The sequence below is a fragment of the Pleurodeles waltl genome, chromosome 1_1, assembly GCF_031143425.1.
Source record: "Pleurodeles waltl isolate 20211129_DDA chromosome 1_1, aPleWal1.hap1.20221129, whole genome shotgun sequence".
In the NCBI taxonomy this organism is placed as follows: Eukaryota; Metazoa; Chordata; class Amphibia; order Caudata; family Salamandridae; genus Pleurodeles; species Pleurodeles waltl.
In genome coordinates, this window is record NC_090436.1 from 400650150 (window position 1) to 400663735 (window position 13586).

Below are 13586 nucleotides of genomic sequence, written 5' to 3' on the forward strand. Positions count from 1 at the left end.
ACATGACCACCATTTTCTATCTGTTCTCTAACTTGCTACCTGACCTTCAACAGGAGAGGACCTACACTGCATGTGCTGCTGTGACCTGTGTCTGGAACCGACCATGGCTTGTGTCACTGGGGAAAGGGCCCCTGCCTTCACCACTGCAGAGTTGGAGAGACTGGTGGATGGGGTCCTACCCCAGTATCGAATGCTGTATGGGCCTCCAGACCAACAGGTGAGTACACAGTGAGCACCATGCGTGGGGCATGAATGCATGGAGTGGTGTATGTGAGGGCCTCGTGTCGGGGGTGGTTGACGGGTCCTGGGCGGCGTGCTGTATGTATCGTGGGCAATGTATGTGCGTAAGGGGATGGGAGGGATATGGTGGGCCATTAGTGTAACATGCCAGACAGTATGACTGATGCCCTTTTTCTATGTGTATTTCCTTTGCAGGTCAGTGCCCATCAGAAAAAGGGTATATTGCGTGCCATTGACAAGGATGTGCGGACCCTGGGGGTCTATGGCAGGTGGAGCACCCACTGTCGCAAATGGTTGGAGGACCTGAGACGCTGGGCAAGGAAGACGGCAGAGGCCCAGCTGGGGATGGCCTCGCAACGAGCAAAGGGTGCCCTTCGAACCCTGACCCCACTGATGTTCCGCATACTGGCGGTGGCCTATCCGGAGCTGGATGGGCGTTTGATGCCATCACAGCAGCCACAAGGGGGTGAGTACAGTTTCCCAATATACTTCTTGCGCGTGGTGGGGTGGGCTCTGGGTGGGGGATGTGGGCCTGTTGGTGGCCCTAGGCCAGGCCGGACATTGCAGGGTAGGTTCCTTGTTGGGCAGGGGCTGAAGAACTCCACCTCCAACCAAGCTAGTGGGCATCCACTACTGGGAAGGGCTCTGTGGGTCACAGGTATGCTGCAATTGGAGTTAGGTATTACTGTCCATGGCATGGTGATTAGCATTGTGACTGGTAGTGCATTGCCTAGTGCGTAGGGAGGTTCCCTGTGTGTTGTGTATGCCAACGGTGGTGTTGTTGCTGCCATTGAACAAGTGTATCCTCTGTCTCTTCACCCCCTTTTTGTTTTGTCATCCTGTCCTTATGTGCATTAGCATCATCTGGCGGAGGAGCAGAGGCACCGGTGACGGAGGGAGCTGCATCCCACAGGGACCATGAGGCCGAATCCACCGATGGTGAGGGCACCATTGGGAAGGAGGGGAGCACCACGGCGGAGACAGGAGGGGACAGTTCTGAAAGTGATACCTCCTCCAATGGAAGCTCCCTAGTGGTGGCAGACAGCTCTGTGGCCACCCCAACTACAGGTATAGCCACCACCCCCGTTCCAGCACCACCCTCCCAGCAGCCCCTCAGCGAGTTTCCAGTGCCCGCTCACCCAGGAGGATGGGCATCTCCTTCGCCCCAGGCACCTCAGGCCCTGCCCCAGTTAGCCCTGCTTCCCTGAGTGAAGAGACTATTGACCTCCTGAGATCCATCTCTGTTGGACAGTCAACCATTGTCAATACCATCAAGCGGCTGCCAGCCCATTTGCAACAAACAAATGATTTCCTGGAGGGCATTCACTCTGGCATGGCGGCCCAACAGAGGTCATTCCAGGCTTTGGCCTCCTCCTTGATGGCAGCCATGGTTCCTGTCTCTAGCCTCCCCACTCCAACTTCCTCTGCCCAGTCCTGTTCCCCTGAACCCCAACCTATCCCAAGCACACATTCAGACCAGCTTGCACCCAAACAACACACAGGAGTGGCTCAGGCTCAGGCAAACACAAGCACCACACATCATCCCACTGGCACTCACACAAACACCATCCAGATGCAGACACACCAACATCCACTGCCTCCACTGTGTCCCCCCTCCTCCTCATCCACCTCCCTCCCAGTAGCATCTCCACTCACACCTGCATGCACTACATCCACACCCACTGCCTCCATCACCATCACACCTATCACTACACACCCCTCACTTGCAGTCACCACCCCCACATCCATGCACACGTCCTCTGGGTCCTCTCCCACTGTGTCTGTACTCCCTCCTCCCAAAGTACACAAACGCAAGCACTCAGACACCCAACAGCCATCCACCTCACAACAGCATCCAGCTGATGCACCTGCACCCAAACACAGCAGACAGACACTTCCATCAACCACTCACTCTTCCTCCACTCCCAAATCTTCACCCTCTTCCCACCCCAGTCCACCTACATAGCTTTTCCTCTCCGCCGTTGACTTCTTCCCTACACCTCCCCCCTGTGCTTCACATCGGGCCAGGGTGGGCAGAACCCAGGCTAGCACTTTAGCCACCCAGTCCACAGCCACAGTAGCTACTGCAGGCGTGAGCGGCTCCAAGGAAACACCCATCACCACTGGCAGTGTGCCTGCAACAGCTGCTAAGGGGAACAGCAAGGATGTACCACCAGCTGCCAAGGGGAAGGGCAAGGATGTGCCACCAGCTGTCAAGGGCAAGGGCAAGGAGGCACCAGCAGACAGCAAAGGCAAAGGGCCTGCCCCTGCAGGCCGGAAGGACAGGAGGCCTGGTGCTGGGACTGAATCTGAGCCCCCAACACCAACCATGGCTCTTCAGCCATCTGAGGCTGCAGGGGAAGGGCTGGAGCCTCCCCCCACCACTGCCTGCACCGCCACCAGCACCACTACCAGCAGCAGCAGCCCCAGTGGGCAGCCGTCCGAGGCTGCAGGGGAAGGGCTGGAGCCTCCCCCCACCACTACATGCACCGCCACCAGCACTGCCACCAGCACCGCTGCCAACACCACTGCCAGCAGCAGCAGCCCCAGTGGGCATCTGTCCGAGGCTGCAGGGGAAAGGCTGGAGCCTCCCCGCACCACTGCATGCACCGCCAATAGCACCGCCACCAGCACCGCCACCAGCACTGCCACCAGCACCGCCGCCTGCCCCACCACAAGAACCACTGCCAGCACTACTGCCAGCAGCAGCAGCCCCAGTGGGCAGCTGTCAGAGGCTGCAGGGGAAGAGCTGGAGCCTCCCCCCGCCACTCGCAGCACCAACACCAGCATCAGCACTGCCACCACTGAGCAGTCGTCGCCGCCACCTGGCAGTGTGCAGTCCTGCCTCCATGGACTGTAGTGCATCCTGACCACTGCAAATCATGTGGGACTGACACCGATGTGAGTGACCGGGACCTTGCACTCCCCAAGTGCTGCATCACAGGGCACAAATCCCCCTCCAGAACCAGTGGAAGAAGGCATCCACACACCGCATCCTTGCCAGGATGAAGCACACTGGGCACAAATCCCCCTCCAGAACCAGTGGAAGAAGGCATCCACTCACCGCATCCTTGCCAGGATGAAGCACACTGGGCATAAAGCCCCCTCCAGAACCAGTGGAAGAAGGCATCCACTCACCCCATCCTTGCCAGGATGAAAAACACTGGGCACAAAGCCCCCTCCAGAACCAGTGGAGAAGCCATCCACTTGAGAGACTCTGGCCATACACTCCCCAGGACAAAGCAGTGGGCAAACTACCCACTTGAGAGACTGTGGCTTTGCACTCTCCAGGACCAAGCAGTGGACAAACCACCCACTAGAGTAACTGTGGCTTTTCACTCCCCAGGACCAAGCAGTGAGCAAACCACCCACTTGAGAGACTGTGGCTTTGCACTCCCCAGGACCAAGCAGTGGGCAAACCACCCACTTGAGAGACTGTGGCTTTGCACTCCCCAGGACATCGCACAGGGCATGTTGCCCCCTCCAGCACCAGTGGTGTTGTACCATCTTCCGGCTGAGATGCCCCCCCATTCCCCGTCCCCCTGAGGAGCCTGTGTATTTTCGACCTATTGTCCCTGTAGTGGTCTCTCTGTGTTGATGCAGGAGTAAGATGGGGCCTTGGCCTATGTGATGTGGACCGGTGGCCCACGGACATTATGGACTGGGCAGTGTCCCTCCATGTGTATATATGTAAATACTGTTTTGTTTTTTAGGACATATTTATGCTATTTAACCTTATTACTCTCACTTCAATCAATTCCTTTTGTCCTTACATTATTCCTGAGGGGTACAGGGTGGATGTGTAATGTTGTTGCATCTGTTTGTGTGTATGCTGTTGGGGGTGCGGTGGGGGTGTTGCGTATGTGTGTCACTCTCTTTTTCCTCCCCCCTCCCCTGTGTGCTAGGCGGCAGTACTCATCGTGGTCGTCGTCACCGGCGTTGGTATTCCTGGTGTAGGAGGAGGTAGACCAGCATGGGGAACACCTGCAGTTCGGGGTCCATGGCGTCGTGGTTCTTCCCTGAGTCTCCAGAGGTGAGTCCTTTCCCTTCTGTGTATTGTTTACGCCGTGCTTTTGATGTCGTTGGTACCACCCCAGAAAAGATGGAGGATAGGCCTCTTGTAATACTATGGGCGGTACATTGTCTTCCACCTGGCTGTTGGCAGTTACCGCGGCAATGCTTGTTTCTACCGCTTTGACGGTCAGTGTGTTAAAGTGGCTATCTGTGTGGGCGGTTTCCGCTGTGGTCATAATTCCATTTTTTTTACCGCTGGCTTGTTGGCAGTATTACTGCCGCTTTATCACCGACCGCCAGGGTTGTAATGAGGGCTGTAATGTCTTAATCCTGCCTGCTGCTTCTTCCGAACGAGTCTCTGGAACTCAGGCTCCAGTCCTGGCATCGCTTCAACAGACTGTGATTCTGGGCAAATCTTTGAATCTTCCCGTGCCTAAATCAAGCAAAACAATTGATCTGACCTTGTGTAACGCAATCTCCTGTTCATGTAAAGAGCTGCAGAGCCCACAGGCCGGGTTCATGATACATAAAAACTGCAAAAAATAAGGCAATAGTAATTTTTTTAAATGAAAATAACTAATACTTGAGCACAACCATCCATCTCAGTGGAACTGGTATTGGCTACTAATGGTATAGCATCTAATATTTAAGGTATTGTGCTGTGTCCACTAGGAGGGCTGACTCCAAAGTGCTATACCATATATTGGTGACCATCACAGTCTGAGATTAGCAACAAGGGGTTCCGTGTAACGGAAATACTTCTGTGGAGGGCACAGAACTTGCTGTGCTTACCTCAGTCTTCTGAAATGCCCTTATATGACAAAAAAAGGAAGAAAGCCTAAAACACAAAAAATACTGAAATCCCAGCTATCCCAGCAATGTTTCTGATAGATAACCATTTTAACTGTCTTTTTCTTTTCTCCTCACTCAGCTTTTTTAGGGTTGAGCCTGTGTTGCATGCGCTTGCGCATGCGTATCACAGCAAGACTCTTTAGTGTTCAGAAAAGGGCTCAGAGCCCTGTCAATGTCACGTCAGTGTTTTTTATTGGTTTGCCTAATAAAATCTGCTTGCTTTCATTAGTCGAAGGCACGCATACGTCATGCCTTTTCCGGTGGCTAGCCCTCCTCGAGCGCAGCGACCAAGTACAGAAAACATGCGAGGCTCGCTGTTTTCCATCGGGCTCGTGGACTTCTTTTTCTCTAAGTTACGAGCGCGATCTCGCTTGGCAGAAGTTGAGCGCTTTACATAGTTAACTGCACTTTTTCAGGTTACGTATATAAATGCACTTTTGCCCGAGAGGTGAAAAGTCGGGTTAGGAGTTTACAACGCTCTCACCTATAACATGAGCAAACGCGAGACCCGTTGCATTGCAAATGCTTGTTATAGGGTACTGCTTCTGCGTCGTATTGTTGGTAAATGGAAGTACTTTAGTTATATGCAGTGCCACTGGAATTATGTGGCAGAGAGGACCAAATTATGTGACGGGGTTAATCAATTTATGTGGAACAAAAAAGCCCAGTTATGCATTTACAACGCCAAAAGCTCTAATTCAAGCAAATGAGAGACCTATTGCATTGGAAATGCTTATTATGTTCTGTGTTCATAGACATTCCTCTAGGGGAGTGATTCTTTACCTGTGGTCCGGAGACTCACGGGAACATGATTGCTTAGACAATTAAACAATATTAACAGATCAATGAAGGGTACATAAATGAAGAAGCTAAATTTAAAGCTGAAAATTTAAAGACATTCTGTAAATGTGACGGAACTTGAAATGGGGGCTAAAAATTAAGTTGGTATCATCAGACTGATTCATGGCACGAGGGCAATGGGAAGGCGGATCGCCGAGTACAGCTCTCTCGCTGCCGTCTGTGTTTGATTTCATTGTGATGAGTTCGAATCTCATCAGTCAGCCACGTCCTTTATCTTTCCAAGCATGATAAAGTGAGAACCGGTAAATTGTGTCTTAACAACAACTGCTATTTACAATCGATATACAAAAATACTCCTCTGTAGGGGCATCTGCGTTAGGGCTTTGACTGGAGTGTCTTTAAGCCAGGTCATCGTGAGCCCGGAAACCTACAATAGGCAGAGAACACAGCACGCGTGCGCTAGATGAGGTTGTGCGATGATAGAGGGTGAATTGTCACACTCGGTACTTATCCGTTTTAAGGACCTTGCAGAGAGCACAAAGATTGCCGCTGTTGCAGCAGGTGTCACGAGCTCTCCTCAGAGTTTTATATCACAAAATAACACGCCACGAAGCTCTCAAGTGTAAAAATGAAAGCAAACCACCGAGGAACGCTCCCACATGCGCCATCGTCTTGGGCTTATTTCACCGCCAGGATGGAGTCGATAACAAATGCTCTCCTTGAGTAATGCGGAGATTGTTTTCACATAGCAGGGGGCAAAGATAAGGCAGAGTTAATGGAATTTGTGTCTCCTTAAGGGTACACAGAGTGACGGCTGATGAAGAATTGAAGTATAAGGCAGTGCGCTGAGGAATTGAAAAAGACTCCTACTGTCTGCAGGGCATTGCGATTTTTAAAGTTATATACCAGAGCTGCATTCATTACTGCTTGGAAGAATGTTTGTTTTAATCTAATGCAAGTGGCGCTGGCCCTCAGTTGTACCGATAGCTAACTGGGTGATTTCACCTTTGCTCGCTTCTACAAGTTACTTTTGAAGCAAGAGTTGTGATGAAAAATTTTCACCAAACAAAAAACAATTTCCGTCCATGTTTTTCGGGCTAGCAGCAATGTATATGTGGGAGTGGAACGTATATATCTAGGTGTATAATGCCAGTAATGACCTCCAGGTGGCGTTCAGGTAAAGGAAACTGTTAGATCCAGGCGTGCAATGGGTGGGCCTTGGGGATGGGCCCTGATAGCGCATCCAGTCTTTGTAAATTACTTATACTTGGACACGCCGGAGGTCGGTGAACCTTTTGACTGGGTTGAGTTCTCCTCATCCAAAGAAATCGTCGGATCCCTCAAATCAGTGATCAATAATCATTTATAATCAATGACCAATACTCAATTAGTAATCAATCAACAAATTAGTTAAACAGAAATCAGTAATTTGACACACCATGACCTTTCAGTCATGAATAACCACACCTGTTTATTAAAAGTTAATGAGTTGATTTCCCTATATTAACAAAGCTAGCACAATGTAAGTAAGCCTCAAAATCAAATGATATACATATACGAACATTACTGGCTGTCCATAGCGACGGAAGAAACGCAACCTACGTAAAACTAGAATAATTATACACCCTGATATAGCTGTGCAAGTCACTAATAAAAGTAATTGCATACATCGGTCAGCATAACAAGATTTCAATTCAGCACGGTGCATCAAATGAATACCTCAACTAACTTCTGATTAGCATTGGCATGTGGGGCTTCATGCAAAATGAATTTAATCAACATAAATTTAGAAAACTTCTAGCTTAGGTTCTGTCAAAATAAGCAGTTGGTACCTAAGAAGGAAAACACAATGATTAGTACTTTTATCCTTTCATAATTACCAAATACAATCAGCATTCAAGGTAAGTCTTCGTCCTTCAGGTACCGGTTCAATCAGCATGGGGCAGACTTCAAAGGGGCAAAGTTTAAGTCAAGTTTTCCTTGCAGCAGCAAGGAAAATGGGGGGGGGGCAAAAGTTATTGTATTGGCAAGGCAAAGTAAAGTTAAAGTTAAAGTCTCTAGGGTGAGAATTCTTTAAAGTCTCTCTCTCTGGGATAGAGAAAAAGCATCAAAGTGTCATCAAAATGGCTTCTCAAATATGGCTTCAAAATGGCATCAAAGCATATGGCTGGCTTCTCTTTGTCCGATGGGATTAAGTAAGAAAAGTTCCAAATTCTTCAGGTTCTTCCATTGGAGGGTCCATGGGGTGATTTCTCTTTGACCAATGAATAGTGTCTTTTCTCTTAATACTCATCTACGCATAAGGTGTCCTTGGAGTTTTGGAACATAAGTAGCAACAAAGTTGCCAATTAATTCTGCATCAGTGTCTTCATTGTCTGCACCTGCAGAAACTGACCTTGAGCTTCAAAGGGGATGAAACTTGCCTAGCAAGCAACTTTGAGATAAGTGTATTAGTCATTCTACTGGAAAAATACAGCTTTTAAAGATTCAAAACACGTCTTTGTTAATACAAGTGAAAACTACGCAGTTAAAATTGAGACCAGGCAACTAGGCCAAAGCCTCTGCTAAATTTAGGCTAAGCATATAACAGTTTTAACGAGAAAATCATAGAATATAGCTGCAATTATGACATATTCATACATTTTTTCGTTGTCATGATTAATTAAGCTTGTTTATACAAATGGCGACCTACTTCGTGGGCACATTTTCTACATACATTATTTCTCTTTGTAAAAAATCACATTGGCCCTCATTCCGACCCTGGCGGTTTCAAACCGCCAGGGTGGAGGGCAGAGGAAGCACCGCCAACAGGCTGGCGGTGCTTTCCGGGCCATTCTGACCGCGGCGGTAAAGCCGCGGTCAGAAAAGGGGAACCGGCGGTTTCCCGCCGGTTTTCCCCTGGCCCAGGGAATCCTCCATGGCGGCGCTGCTTGCAGCGCCGCCATGGGGATTCCGACCCCCTTCCCGCCAGCCTGTTCCTGGCAGTTTACACCGCCAGGAAGAGGCTGGCGGGAACGGGTGTCGTGGGGCCCCTGGGGGCCCCTGCACTGCCCATGCCACTGGCATGGGCAGTGCAGGGGCCCCCTAACAGGGCCCCACAAAGATTTTCACTGTCTGCTTAGCAGACAGTGCAAATCGCGACAGGTGCTACTGCACCCGTCGCACCCCTGCAAATCCGCCGGCTCCATTCGGAGCCGGCTTCCTCTTTGCAGGGGCTTTCCCACTGGGCCGGCGGGCGATCTTCTGGAGATCGCCCGCCGGCCCAGCGGGAAAGTTAAAATGACCCCCGCGGTCATTTGACCGCAGTGCGGTCTTTGGGCGGTGTCCGCCCGGCGGGCGGTGCCCGCCGCCCGCCGGGGTCGGAATGACCCCCATTGTCTTATACGATTTTGTTACATGATATATAAATGTTTGTTAGTCTTTCTTTTTCTGCTTCATCAATCCCTCCTCTGAGGACTAATTATGTCATCACACTAAGGCGGTCATTCCGACCCTGGCGGTCATAGACCGCCAGGGCCGGGGACCGCGGATGCACCGCCAACAGGCTGGCGGTGCATCCAGGCCAATTCTGACCGCGGCGCTAAAGCCGCGGTCAGAAAAGGGAAACCGGCGGTTTCCCGCCGGTTTTCCCCTGGCCTGAAGAATCCTCCATGGCGGCGCTGCAGGCAGCGCTGCCATGGGGATTCCGACCCCCTTCCCGCCAACCTGGTTCTGGCGGTTTTGACCGCCAGAACCTGGCTGGCGGGAACGGGTGTTGTGGGGCCCCTGGGGCATGGGCACTGCAGGGGCCCCCTAACAGGGCCCCACAAAGATTTTCAGTGTCTGCATAGCAACTGCATCCGTCGCACCCTTTCCACTCCGTTCGGCTCCATACGGAGCCGGAATCCCCGTGGAAGGGGGTTTCCCGCTGGGCGGGCGGGCGGCCTTCTGGCGGTCGCCCGCCAGCCCAGCGGGAAACTCAGAATGACCGCCGCGGTCTTTTGACCGCGGTACGGTCTTCTGGCGGTTCCCGCTTGGCGGGCGGCGGGAATCTTCCTTCACAAATTTTATTTCATTTAAAATTCTGTTTTGCATTTCAATCATTTCCCGTTTCCGTTTTACTCCCTTTGATTTTTCCCTGTATAATTTTACCATTTCTTTTTGCTCTTTCTTTTCAGTTCTTCTCTTGTTTCTTGATTTCAATATTTCCAGATTCCCCAAATACCTATTAAGCAAATTAGTATTATTAATATCCCTTTTACTATTTTCAGTAATATTCCGTTCCAAATGTTGCTGAGCCAATTTCCCACGGAAGCAAATCCTTTTCCAACTTTTTCCCATACGCCTGGTTCTTTCAGTTCTTTCAAATCTGTACTATCGTTAGTTAAATTTGTAAGCATATTTCTAATTTGTTTACTGTTGTCTGGTATATATGAGCAAAAGTGACGTGTACTAAGCATTTTGCAAACACCGCCATTCTTTGCTAAAAGAATGTCTAAAGCAAGCCGGTTTTGAAGAGTCATAGCTCTTTCTGCAGCAAGTTCAGTATCCATCAGGATCATTGCTCCTGAGAAATTTGTCAGCATGTTATCCACAATAATAGACAACTTTCGTATTTTTATTGAGTTCAATATAACTCCTACTGAAGGAATTATTGCTCCAAATATGTCTCCTACCACACCAGAAGCAGTCTCCCTTTTCTGAATACGATGTAATTCAGACAGCTTTGGAAATTTCTTTAAGTCATCTAGTTGATAAATCTTTGGAAATACTATTCCCAAATAACATCTCCCATACCATCCTTTTGGAAGACGATAATAGGCATTAAGTCCACAAATATAATATACCCCTGGAGTAGCTGAATCTAGGCCATTTAACATGAACGTCCATTTACTCTGGAATAAAAACACGTGTTTACATTCACTCGTTCCTACAAAGATTGTGTCATAATATGATTTAGGTCTATATATACAAAGTTTCCCTATATGTAATGCATCTAATTCTAGTTTCCCTTGTGTCTTTATTGCGGCGAAAGCATAATTATCTACAGATGTCCTTTTATGTAATTCTTTTTCTAATTTTTCCTTCATCATTTTCCTTCTATCTTCAGTGTGATCTAAAAAGCTTTTCTCTACGGGTGAAAGTAAGCATGTAAGGTTGTCTCTATGAGCGTGAACTGTGGAAAAAGGTGATAATGGTTCAAAGAAACCTCTAACTAATTTTATATAATAATCTCTTGCTGTTTTACTCAAGTACTCAATTATGGGGACATATGAAAATACGGCATCCTGATTGGAATAGAAGTATTGAATATACTCCTGGCCATAAAATCTGGTTAGTAAAAAACTACATGTTATTCCATACGTAAGGGGCATGCTATGATATGTCACCCCTTCTATTACTGATGTAGGGATTTGTGTACATATATAACAATCTTTCGCGTCCATTGTCTCAACATACTCCCTCAGCAAGCGATAAAAAACATTAGATGAGAGTTCTTTCTTGTCGTTAGCATAGTCATGTAAATATTTTTCGTCTTGTTCGAGTTTCTGTAAAGGAGTTAATTCAGTAGTAGTTTTAAAAGTAGAAGCATCATTTGCGTCTCTTTCATTCCCTCCATGCATTCCAAGAATTATTGCCATAATTATTAGTACACATGCAATTATTAGACCTATACACTTGTATTTACAATATTTCATCTTATGTCCTTGTGTAGTATTGTCCGTCATGATCTATAGAGAATCAGAAAGTTGAAGATAGTTTATCAAATCTAATTTGTAGATATATATAAAGGATCAACGAGGTCAAAGTTCACACGGTTTTCTTTAGCAGCTTAGTCTCTTATCGGTTTAGTAGCTTTGTCTCAAAAATCGGTTTCAAAGTCAATCAGGTTATCAATGTCTTATTCGGTAATGTTCATGAAATTCACTTTTCAAGTACCAAAGTGTCGTTCTGCTTCTTCATTTTCAAGACTAAGAGATAGAAATTCATCTGACCAATCGTTAGTGGCTGTGTATGCCACTCTGGACCAGAATATCTTCTGTTTGCTATTCTTTTCCTTTTCAATTTTGCATCTCCTTTCGATTCTCCTTCACTTATGTCTTGTTCTTTGGCTGTGTCTTTTTCTTCATTCAATGTTGTTATGAAAGACACTTCTTTTCTTTTCTCTTTCAATTCTGGCCATTTGTTTTCATTTAATGTTTCTTTAGTCTTTGATTTCACTGGTGATATGCTTTGTTTTAGTTTCGCGTTGTTTTCACCTGACCGACCTGCAACTGGTTCCGGAAGAGTTGGAACAGTTTGACTTTGCTCCGTCTCGTCTCTTTCACCTGGGAGGTCAGTCAGTTTTCCTCCTTGTTTTCCTGTATTGTCTGCTTCTGGGAAAGCCCTCCTCTTATTAGGCTTTCCTGCTTCTTCACCTGAGACTGGATCTTTGTCACCTCCTGAGGCTTCTTCTCTGTTGTCCTCAAAAGGAGTGACTATGTCTTCCTCAGTGAATATTTCTTCTGTCTCAATTTCTTCTTGTTCGCTTTCAGGCTCTCTTCGTTCTGTCTCAGTGCCTGGTGCTTTCCTGGTGCCTAGTTGTTGGTAATTTCAGTGCTTCAATTTCCTCTTCTGTGGGACACGTCACCCTTTTTGTGTGACTGGTGTGAATCCAGTTGGGAACTCCCACACACTACACAGCGGTGGTAGTTGTCAGAATCACTTGAAAAGGTCCTTTCCAACGGGGTTCCAAGCACGACTTCCTCACGTGTTTCTTTATCACAACCCAGTCACCTGCTTTCAGGGCGTGTCCTGGACCTTGGATCGGTGGCAAGGTGGTTGCCTCCACCTGGTGAGAAAAAGAGCGGACCACATCAGCCAGACCTTTGCAGTAGTCCAATACCATATTATCTGTAATATTTACAAGGGCATTCACAGGAACTGCTGGAAGTCTCATGGCTCTGCCCATGAGAATTTCATGTGGTGATAGTCCAGTTTTTCTATCAGGTGTGTTTCTCATTGACATTAACACCAAAGGCAACGCGTCAGGCCAATTCAAGTTTGTGGATGCGCATATTTTCGCCATTCTTGACTTCAACGTGCCATTCATTTGTTCCACTAGTCCTGATGCTTCAGGGCGGTAGCTACAATGCAATTTTTGTTCAATGTTCAATGCTACACATAGTAATTTGATTACTTCGTTATTGAAGTGACTTCCCCTATCTGATTCTAAAGAGATCGGAAATCCGAAACGTGGTATTAGTTCTCTCAAGAGTAGTTTTGCAACTGTGAGACTGTCATTTCTGCATGTAGGGTATGCTTCAATCCAGTGACTAAAAATACACACAATCACCAACACATATTTCAAGCCTGCATGCATAGGCATCTCAATGAAATCCATTTGCATCCTGATAAATGGCCCACCTGCTCTTCCAATGTGGCTCAGATTTACTACGGTTCCCTTCCCTGCGTTCATTTGTTGGCAAATGATGCAACAATGGCAAACTGCTTCAGCAACTTGGCAGACTTTGGGATTAAACCAATCAATTTTGAATAATCTAATCATGGCATCTCTTCCAATGTGTGCTTGTCCGTGGTATAGCCTAGCTATTTGTGTCAAAAGACTGTCTGGCAAAACCAATCTCCCTTCATTTGAAACCCACAAATCATCTGGTTTCTTTACGCATTGTAATTTATTCCATGAGAGTTTTTCATCC